We start from the raw sequence: 10,341 nt of genomic DNA on the forward strand, positions 1-10,341 counted from the left end.
CACTGCCTATTTTTGTAAATAAAGTTTATAGAATATAGCCCTGCCCATTCATTTACATATTGTCTGTAGCTGACTTCATTCTATGATAGCAGAGTTAAGGAGCTGCAACAGAGACCATATTATTTACAAAATACTTAACTTTGTCCTTTATACAGAAAAAAAAATTGCTGACAGAAAAAACATTTGCTGACTCCTGGCCCAATATATATTGAACCTAAACACAATGAAGTAAACAGGACGAATTATATTAAGGTGGAAAAAAAATTACCTTCAAATATACAGGATAGGAGAGAACTGACTCAGCCAGAAATGCGCTTGAATGAAAAAATCTTGATAGTTACAAATCAGCACAAATTATATAAGTAAGGAAAAAGTGCTTAAAAAACAAGAAAACATACTCTTAGACTACCCTAAAAGAAACAATATCTGGACCAGTAGTTGCAGTTCTCCTGTATGAACCATTCTTCAATATATATTCTTGTCTCCAAACTGTTCTATCTCTAGCACCTTCTAACCAGTGGTTAATTTACACTTACCTGTCAGACTTTAGCTTAGATATCATTTCCTCTGAAAAGCCTTCTTTGATTTCCCAACACTGGGTTACATGTACTTACTTACTTTATAATGGCATTTAACATATCGTATTGAAATTACTTTTTATTTGTCCATCTGCTCCACTAGATGAATCCATGTAAGCAGGAATAGGTAGCTGATATTCCAATACCAGGCCCAGTGCCTGCCACATAACAGTTTTTTAACATGTTCATTAAATGAATGCCACAGCCCCATTATATTCCTTATCAGTTAGACTGCATAGTAGAAGTACAGTCGTGTGTCACTTAACAATGGGGATACATTCTGAGAAATGTGTCTTTAGGTGATTTTGTCATTGTGTGAACATCATACAGTGTATTTACACAAACCTAGATGGTGCAGCCTACTACATACCTGGGCTGTATGGTATAGTCCTATTGCTCCTAGGCTACAAACCTGTGCAGCATGTTACTCTGGTGAATACTGTAGTCATTGCAAGACAATGGTAAGTATTTGTGTATCTAAACATGGAATAAGTATAGTCAAAATACAGTATAAAAGATAAAAAAAAAATTAGTATCCTGTATAGGGCACTCACCATGGATGGAACTTGCAGAACTGGAAGTTGCTCTGGGTGAGTCAGTGAGTGGTGGGTGAATGTGAAGGCCTCGGACATTACTGCATACCACTGTAGACTTCATAAATATATACTTAGGCTACACTAAATTTATAAAAAATATTTCTTTCTTCAATAATAAATTAACCTCAGCTTACTATAACTTCTTAACTTACTGTAACTTTTTACTTTATAAACTTAACTCTTTATACCTTTTTGACTCTTGTAATAGCACTTGGTCTAGAACACACATATTATACAACTAGACAAGGATATTTTCTTTCCTTAGGTCCTTTTTCTAGACTTTTTTTTCTATTTTTAAAAATTGTTTAGCTGGGCGCGGTGGCTCACACCTGTAATCCCAGCACTTTGGGAGGCCGAGGCAGGCGGATCACAAGGTCAGGAGATCGAGACCACGGTGAAACCCCGTCTCTACTGAAAAAAAAATACAAAAAATTAGCTGGGCGCGGTGGCGGTCGCCTATAGTCCCAGCTACTTGGGAGGCTGAGGCAGGAGAGTGGCGGGAATCCAGGAGGGGGAGCTTGCAGTGAGCCGAGATCGCGCCATTGCACTCCAGCCTGGGCCACAGAGCGAGACTCCATCTCCAAAAAAAAAAAAAAAAAAAAATTGTTTAAATTGTAAACTTTTGAAACAAAGACACTAACACATGTATTAGCCTTGGCATACACAAAGTCAGGATCATCAACATCACTGTCTTCCACTTCCACATCTTGTCCTGCTGGAAGGTCTTCAGGGGTAATATCATGGAGCTGTCAGCTCCAGTGACAACAATGCCTTCTTGAGGAATACCTCCTGAAGGACTTGCCTGAGGCTGCTTACAGTTGAATTTTTTGTTGAGGCCAGGCACAGTAGCTCACATCTGTAATCCCGGCACTTTGGGAGGCTGAGGCAGGCAGATTGCTTGAGACCAGGAGTTCAAGACCTGCCTGGGCAACATGGTGAAAACCTGTCTCTTCAAAAAATACAAAAATTAGCTGGGCGTAATGGCACATACCTGTAGTCCCAGCTACTTGGGAGGCTGACGTGGGAGGATCACTTGAGCCCAGGAAGTCAAGGTCACAGTGAGCCATGATCATGGCAACTGCACTCTGGTCTGGGGCAAACAGGGTGAGCCCCTGTCTCAAAAAAAAGAAAAAAAAAAGTTTAATAAGTAGTACACTCTAAAATAACAGTAGCATAATAAATATATAAGCCAGTAACGTAGTTGTTTATCAAGTACTATGTACATAATTGTGCTATACATTTTTTCCTGCAGAGCAGGAATGGAATTTTATTTAAAAAGGCTTTAGAACAGGAAAGAAAGGAAAGTATGCTTGGAAGAAATCTAAGCAGGACATGCTATACTTTTATACCACTGGCAGCACAATAGGTTAACCCCAGCATCAACATAAACACATGAGTAATGCGTTGTGCTATGATGTTAAGATAGCTAGGATGTCACTATGCGATAGGAATTTTTCAGTTCCATTATAATCTTATGGGACCACCTTTCTATAATGAGTCTGTTGTTGGCCAAAATGTTATTATGCAGGACCTGTTTTCAGTTTTGGTAACTGGCAGACTGAATTCCCTGCTCAAATTTATCCCCTTCCCTATCCTCTGGTAGGCAGATCCCCAGTTTTAACTGGGTTCTCTCCTCTGTGGCCACGTACTCAGGAAGAATCAGTACTCCAGTCCTTAGGGTGATTTAACTTTTTTTTTTTTTTTTTTTTTGAGACGGAGTTTCAATCTTGTTGCCCAGGCTGAAGAACAATGGGGTGATCTAGGCTCACCGCAAAATCCGCCTCCCAGGTTCAAGCAGTTCTTCTACCTTAGCCTCCCAAGTAGTTATGATTACAAGCATGCACCACCACAACCAGCTAATTTTGTATTTTTAGTAGAAACGGGGTTTCTCCATGTTGGTCAGGCTGATCTCGAACTCCTGACTTCAGGTGATCCACCCGCCTTGGCTTCCCAAATTGTTGGGATTACAGGTGTGAGCCACCGTGCCCGGCCCAGGGTGATTTATCTTAACCAGATGGTTCAGGAGGGAATGTGATGCATTTAGGTACAGTGACATGTAAAGGGAAGTCAACTGAGCCATTACTAGAAAGGAGATTTACTTAAAAGGAAAAGTGTAAGGAAAATGAGTTTTTTCTGGCCTTTGGATGTGCCTGTGTTTAAAGAGATTTTGCTAGAAGCTGCTTGCAACCATGAACATGAGGATAAAAATCCCCTGCATTGAGGAAAGCAGAGATGAAAGACAGAAAGAGCTAGGGTCCATCATCATCCATAAGCATCTAGAACCATCCCATCGCCAGATGTTTCCCTATGTGAATAGGGTAAAACTTAGTTGGCTTTTCCTTTACTTGTAGACAGAAGCATGCTAACTTATGCAAGTGACCACATTTTAAGAGGAACTTTTGCAAATTGGGGCACATCTAAATGGCAAATAATGGTGAAGGCTTTGGAAACCATGTCTTTTGAGGAATAAAGGATTATGGATGTAAAGTCTAGAAAAAAGATATGGCATGAAATTAACAGCTCTTTTGTAATGTGAATGAAAAACATAGGACCAATGTGTGGTAATAGGGAGCTACATTAATTCACTAATAGGAGAAAAAAGGTCAAACTAGAACTACTTAAAACAGAAAGGTTTATAGGGTAGTATGTTTTCTTGTTAAGAACTTCAGCTGTAATTTGGTGACTGCCTGTTGTGAACATTCTGGATTTGCTTTGGTGTGAGGCTGAGCTACAGAACTTCTGTTTCCTTCCAATCCTTAAGATGCCATAATTTTATTTGACTTCATGACATGTACTGCAATAATTGTACAAGCAGGGAGGAAGAGTACAGTTCACCCTTGCACAATATTGGCTTGAACTGCACAAGTCCACTCATATGCAATTTTTTTTTTCAGTTAATACAGTCAGTCCTGCATATCCACGAGTTTCATATCCACAACAAAACGAGTATATGAAATCTGGTGATCCAAAGAACCAACTCCCTGACTTGAAGATGCTTGGATTTTGGTATCCAAGGGGACCCCAGAACAAATCTCCCATGGACATGGAGGGATGATTGTTTAAGTATAAAATCACCCGTGTATATATTATTCATGCTTCAATCTCCAAAATTGGTGGCACTATAATAGCCTCTGCACATATTTATGGAACTACCCCAGAAAATCAAAATTGAAGGATACTCAGTAAAGAGTACTAACAAGAAACTCAATTGTTCCTGAAGGCAAAAAAAAAAAAAAAAAAGAAAAGAAAAAGGAGGGCATAGAATTATTGATACACATAAAAATTGCAAAGTACTAACTGGGCTCCCAATAAGATTTATAGAAAAGGATTACATATATGAATATAATAATTCTCAAATATCTGTGTTAGGAAAAACTTAACATTTAAAATAAAGATACTTAGCCTTAGCATGTTTTTAGATATTATAATCAGGAATTTTTAAATTCTGGAAATTTATAGAAATAGAATATTAAAAAGTTGTTTAATTTACTCCTTCTATATCCCTCTTCAAAACTCTTCCATCTTCACAGTTCCAAAGTTTTGATTGAAAAATCTGTTGTTCAACTGCAAGAAATGGAGTAAAAATAAACTAGTGGAAAAAAGCAACAAATATGGCTATCATAGCTATGCCAGTTATGATAATAAATTATAAAACAACTATACTGAATTCAAATAAACACTAAATTGCCCCAACATTATTGGTATAATGATAGCAGTGAGAGTCCAGACTCACTTTTCGTGTCAAATTGGAACCATAAGATTCCAATAGATACATCCTTGTGGGTATATCACTTAATGAAAAATTGGATTGCTTGTGCCATTTATTTTACATTAAATTGAAGAATGTATGTGCCAATTTATTTGCTTTAGGGTTTTGTTGTTGTTGTTGTTTTCCAGAGACAGGGTCTCACTGTTGCCCAGGCTGGAGTGCAGTGGTACAATCATATCTCAGTGCAGCCTTGAGCACCTGGGCTCAAGCGATCCTTCTGCCTCAGCCTCCTGAGTAGCTAGGACTGCAGGCCTGTGCCACCATGCCCGGCTAGTTTTTAAAATTTTTGGCAAAGACAAGCTTTATGTTGCCCAGGCTGGGTGCAAACTCTTGGGCTCAAGCAATCCTCCTGTCTCAGCCTCCCAAAGTGCTGGAATATTGGGTGTGAGCCACCACAACCAACATGCTTTAGGTTTTAATTCAAATGATATACATGCCAAGTGAATTATTATAGATCTTTCTTTCACAAGTGCTTAATTATTGGAATTTTGTTCAACATATTTCCTTTTACTTTACTTGTTCAATATAATTTTCAAAATCCCCTGCTCTGGTTATACTGTGTATCTATTTTAGTTGGAGTGTTTCTGTTTTTTGAGATGGAATCCTGCTGTCACCCAGGCTGGAGTGCAACGGCATGATCTTGGCTCACTGCAACCTCCACCTCCCAGGTTCAACTAATTCTTCTGCCTCAGCCTCCTGAGTAGCTGGGATTACAAGTCCCTCGCCATCACATTCAGCTAATTTTTGTATTTTTAGTAGAGACAAGGTTTCACCATGTTGATCAGGTAGGTCTCAAACTCCTGACCTCAGGTGATCCACCCGCCTAAGCCTGCCAAAGTGCTGGGATTACAGGCGTGAGCCACTGAGCCCGGCCTTGGAGTGATTTTAAATATTGTGAAGGATGGAGTTTCATCATACCCCTATACATTTATTTTACCCATATTCTTCAGTGATTTTTTTTTTTTTTTTTTTTTTTTGAGACAAGGTCTCAGTCACCTAGGCTAGAGTACAGTGACATGATCTAGGCTCACTGCAACTTCTGCCTCCCAGGTTCAAGCAATTCTCATGCTTCAGCCTCCCAAGTAGCTGGGATTACAGGCGCGTGCCACCACGCCCAGATCAGTTTTTTGTATTTTTAGTAGAGACAGGGTTTCACCATGTTGGCCAGGCTGGTCTCGAACTCCTCACCTCAAATGATCCACCGACATCGACTTCCCAAAGTGCTGGGATTACAGGTGTGAGCCACCATGCTGGCCTAGATACTTCTGATTTTTTTTCCTTTTCTTTTTTTTTTAAGGTGGAGTCTCGCTCGGTCGCCCAGACTAGAGTGCAGTGGTGCGACCTTGGCTCACTGCAGCCTCTGCCTCCCAGCTTCAAGCAATTCTCCTACTTCAACCTCCCAAGTAGCTGGGGCTACAGGTGCACACCACCATGACCGGCTAATTTTTGTATTTTTAGTAGATGCGGGGTTTCACCATGTTGGCCAGGATGGTCACGAACTCCTGACCTCAAGTGATCCACCCGCCTCAGCCACCCAAAGTGCTGGGATTACAGGTGTGAACCACCGTGCCTGGCCATCTTTTTCTTAAACATTTATTCACGTGTCTATTTTTCTTCAAAAAAATGATCATTCTTGATAACATTTTGAGTTAGTATTTGAGTTCTTGTCATATAAATCAAAATGCTTCTGAATGGTTGCAAGAAAGGTTCATCACTTCGCTATATACTTTCCTATACTTCATAATGCTCAAGTATTCCTAAACACAATGAAGAATTAAGAATATGAGAAATGCAGCTCAGTCAACTGGGTCAATAAATTAACCAATAAATTTTTAAATAACACAAGAAATTTCACTTACCATTCAAACAGTATAGTGTAAATAATTTTTTGTTAATGACAGCATGTTGAAAATAAAAACTAACTTATAAGTTATATAATATTACCTTTCTGTCTAAATGATTTCAGAATTTAAAAAAAAATCGATTACTCTTTATTAAGTGATGTGTTTTTTCTGGGACCAAAAATTTATTGCACATAATTTATAATACTATATATATAGCAGGAAAAATATTGAGTTTGTATTTTTTAATATGCTTCCCTAAAAGGTTTCAAATTCTCAAACCTGCTAAGGTTGTAACAATACTGTTGACAACATGTATGCTAAATTTCAGTATTTTAACATTCACATTAATTTCTTTAAAACTTACAATTATTATCTAATATCTAATGGTTTATAAAAACTCATACTTACATTGTTTCATGCTACTTTCATTTTTTACACCTCAAAAAAGTTCACCTTAAGAACCCCAAAATTAAAAATGTATTAAATGGCTGGGAGTGGTGGCTCATGCCTGTAATCCTAGTACTCTGGGAGGCTGAGGCAGGCAGATCACCTGAGGTCAGGAGTTCAAAACCAGCCTGGCCAACATGGTGAAACCCTGTCTCTCCTAAAAATACAGAAAAAAAAAAAAAAAAAAAAAATGAGCTGGGTATGGTGGTGTGCATCTGTAGTCCCAACTACTCGGGAGGCTGAGGCAGGAGAATTGCTTGAACCTGGAAGGTGAAGGTTGCAGTGAGTCAAGATTATGCCATTGTACTCCAGCCTCAGTGACAGAGCAAGACTCCACCTAAAAAAAAAAAAAAGGTATCAAGTAATCAAGTATTGGCTGGGCATAGTGGCTCATGCCTGAAATAACAACATTTTGGGAGGCATGGGTTCAAAACCAGCTTGGGCAACAGAGGGAGACACCATCTCTACAAAAAAAAAAAAAAAAAAAAAATTAGCTTGGTGTGGTGGCACACACCTGTAGTCCCAGCTACATGGGAGGCTGACAGGGGAGGACTGCTTGAGCTAGAAGCTAGAAGCTGGAAGCTACAGTGAGTTATAACTGTGCCACTACACTCCAGCCTGGGTGACAGGGCAAGATCCTGTCTCCCAAAAAAAAAAAAAAAAAATCAAGTATTATAATTTAATGAAATTTGCATTTTAAAAACACTACTGCTTTATTGTTTCTATATACTGTGTATCTCTACCTTTTGGTATTTTATATATTCTAAAACGAAAATTGAAACATAGCTCAAAATTTACTTTCTATAGCACTTCAAAGTACAGACTAAAAGGAGATTGTTTACACCGCAAGGAATTAGGCACAACTGAAATTAATTCTGAGTATTAGTCAATTTCTCAAGGAGAAACTACTTCACTCACTACTCTTTTGGACTTATTTCCATCTGTTCAGCTAAGAATATTGGCAGATCTCAACAGCCACATCATCATATGTTACAAAGCCAGATGACATTCTGACATTGTAGTACCATGAAGTGATATGCTAATTTTGTTTTGTGATAAATCAACTATAAGTTGACATATTCAAAATCCAGAAGCCCACAGTATGGCAAATATTCCCACTCCACCCTCCCATCTTTTTTTTCCTTTGGATTCAAGAAGTTGGCCCCCCTTTTAATAATTAACAGAACTAGTTTTCTGTGTTCCATCTCCCTGCAATCAAACTGAAAGGAAGAATTTGATATCTGAAAAACATCCTTGATACCTCATCCATTTTATTCTTTCAATAAAGTTATTGAGCACCTACTATGTGCCAGGCACTGTATGAGGCATAAAGAATACAAAGTTGAACAATGACAATGACAGAAACAAAATTCCTGTCCTCATGGAGTTTACAATCTAGTGGTTCTGACATTAAACCAATACATACAAAATTACACGTGTTAAATGCTAAGTAGAGGTATGTGGTCAGGTGAGATGTATAACAGTGGGTCTTACTCTGTGACAGAAATTAGGGAATGTTTCCCTGAGGAAGTGATGAACTAAGGATCTGAAAGACAAATAGGAATTAATTAGGCAATGGGAAGGGATAGATATTTCAGGCCAAAGAAACAGCATGAACAAAAGTCTTATGCTGAATGAAGCACTGTAATTCTCATTCCAAATACTTAAAGGACAATGAAGGTATTGAGTAAAACATGGTACATATGAGGCTAAGTGGCAACAAGAATAGGTAACCTCTATTGAGTGTTTTTTAGGTGATGTGCCAGCCACTGTTTTAATCTGAGACAGTAACTATTTTAATGCTTGGAACTATGCTTTAGATAGTGGCCCTAATATATCTGACCTCACATGTCAAATATGTTTGGTCACATAAAGTATTTCCATCATTAAGGACAATAAAAAGCCACTCAAGTGTTTTAAGCTAGGGGTGCAAGTGGGGGTAGGTAGGTGGGTTATCTGGATTAAAATTGAACGTTGAACAAAAAGAATTCTGCCTGCAGTAAATACAGGGAGGGCCAGAGTTGCTGCAGGAAGAACAGTTAGGAGACAACAGCAGTTATGCATACAAAAGGTGCTGATGGTAGCTTAGATTGGGGAGTGGTGAGAAGTGAAGTAGACACATTTGAGAGATGTTTACAAGGTAAAAATGACAGGACTTGATGAAGAAGTGATAGGGAGAGGAAGATGTCTTAAGATGATTTCCATGTTACCAGTTTGGGAACAGGGGGAATGGTGGCGGCATTCACTGGAGTAAGATGCCTGGATTAGACTGTAGATTAACACAAACTTGTTAAAAAGGGGGTATAACTCCCCTACTGACATGTATTGAATAAAAACCCACAGAAGAATTCCTGGTGAGTTTCTTCCACATATATTTGCCTTTGGTCATACAGTCATTCTTATACGACTTAACCAGAAATAATGCTTCACCACAACTAGTATATATGGGGGCATTTCCAAGTTCTTTTTTTTTGAGATGGAGTCTCACTGTGTTGCCCAGGTTAGAGGGCAGTGGCACGATCTTGGCTCACGGCAGCCTCAGCCTCCTGGGTTCAAGCAATTCTCGTGCCTCAGCCTACTGATTGGCTGGGACTACAGGCGTGCGTTACAGCATCTGGATAATTTTTGTATTTTTAGTAGAAACGGGGTTTCACCACGTTGGCCAGGCTGGTCTCGAACTCCTGACCTCAAGTGATCTGCCCAACTTGGCCTCCCGAAGTGCTGAAATTACAGGGATGAGCCACTGTGCCCAGCCTCAAGTTCTAGGATAAGGTAAGGAAAGAAAAACATTCAAAATACCCAATGTTTTTTACATATATGAAATTTAAAAGCACAGCACAGAAAACCTACTACAAAGTTACTGTAATCATACTTGTTAGAATCACTATTATCAAAAAGACAAAAGAGAAGTGTTGGAGAGGATGCAGAGAAAAGGAAAGAAAAGCTCTGTACGCTGTTGGTGGCAATGTAATTATAGCCATTATGGAAAGCAGTATGGAGGGTCCTCAAAACATTAAAAAATATAACTACCATATGAGCCACCAATCCCACTACTTCATCTATGTTCAAAGGAAATGAAATCAGTATGTGGAAGAGACATCTGCAAT

This window comes from Piliocolobus tephrosceles, chromosome 10 (genome assembly GCF_002776525.5).
Source record: "Piliocolobus tephrosceles isolate RC106 chromosome 10, ASM277652v3, whole genome shotgun sequence".
Lineage (NCBI taxonomy): Eukaryota > Metazoa > Chordata > Mammalia > Primates > Cercopithecidae > Piliocolobus > Piliocolobus tephrosceles.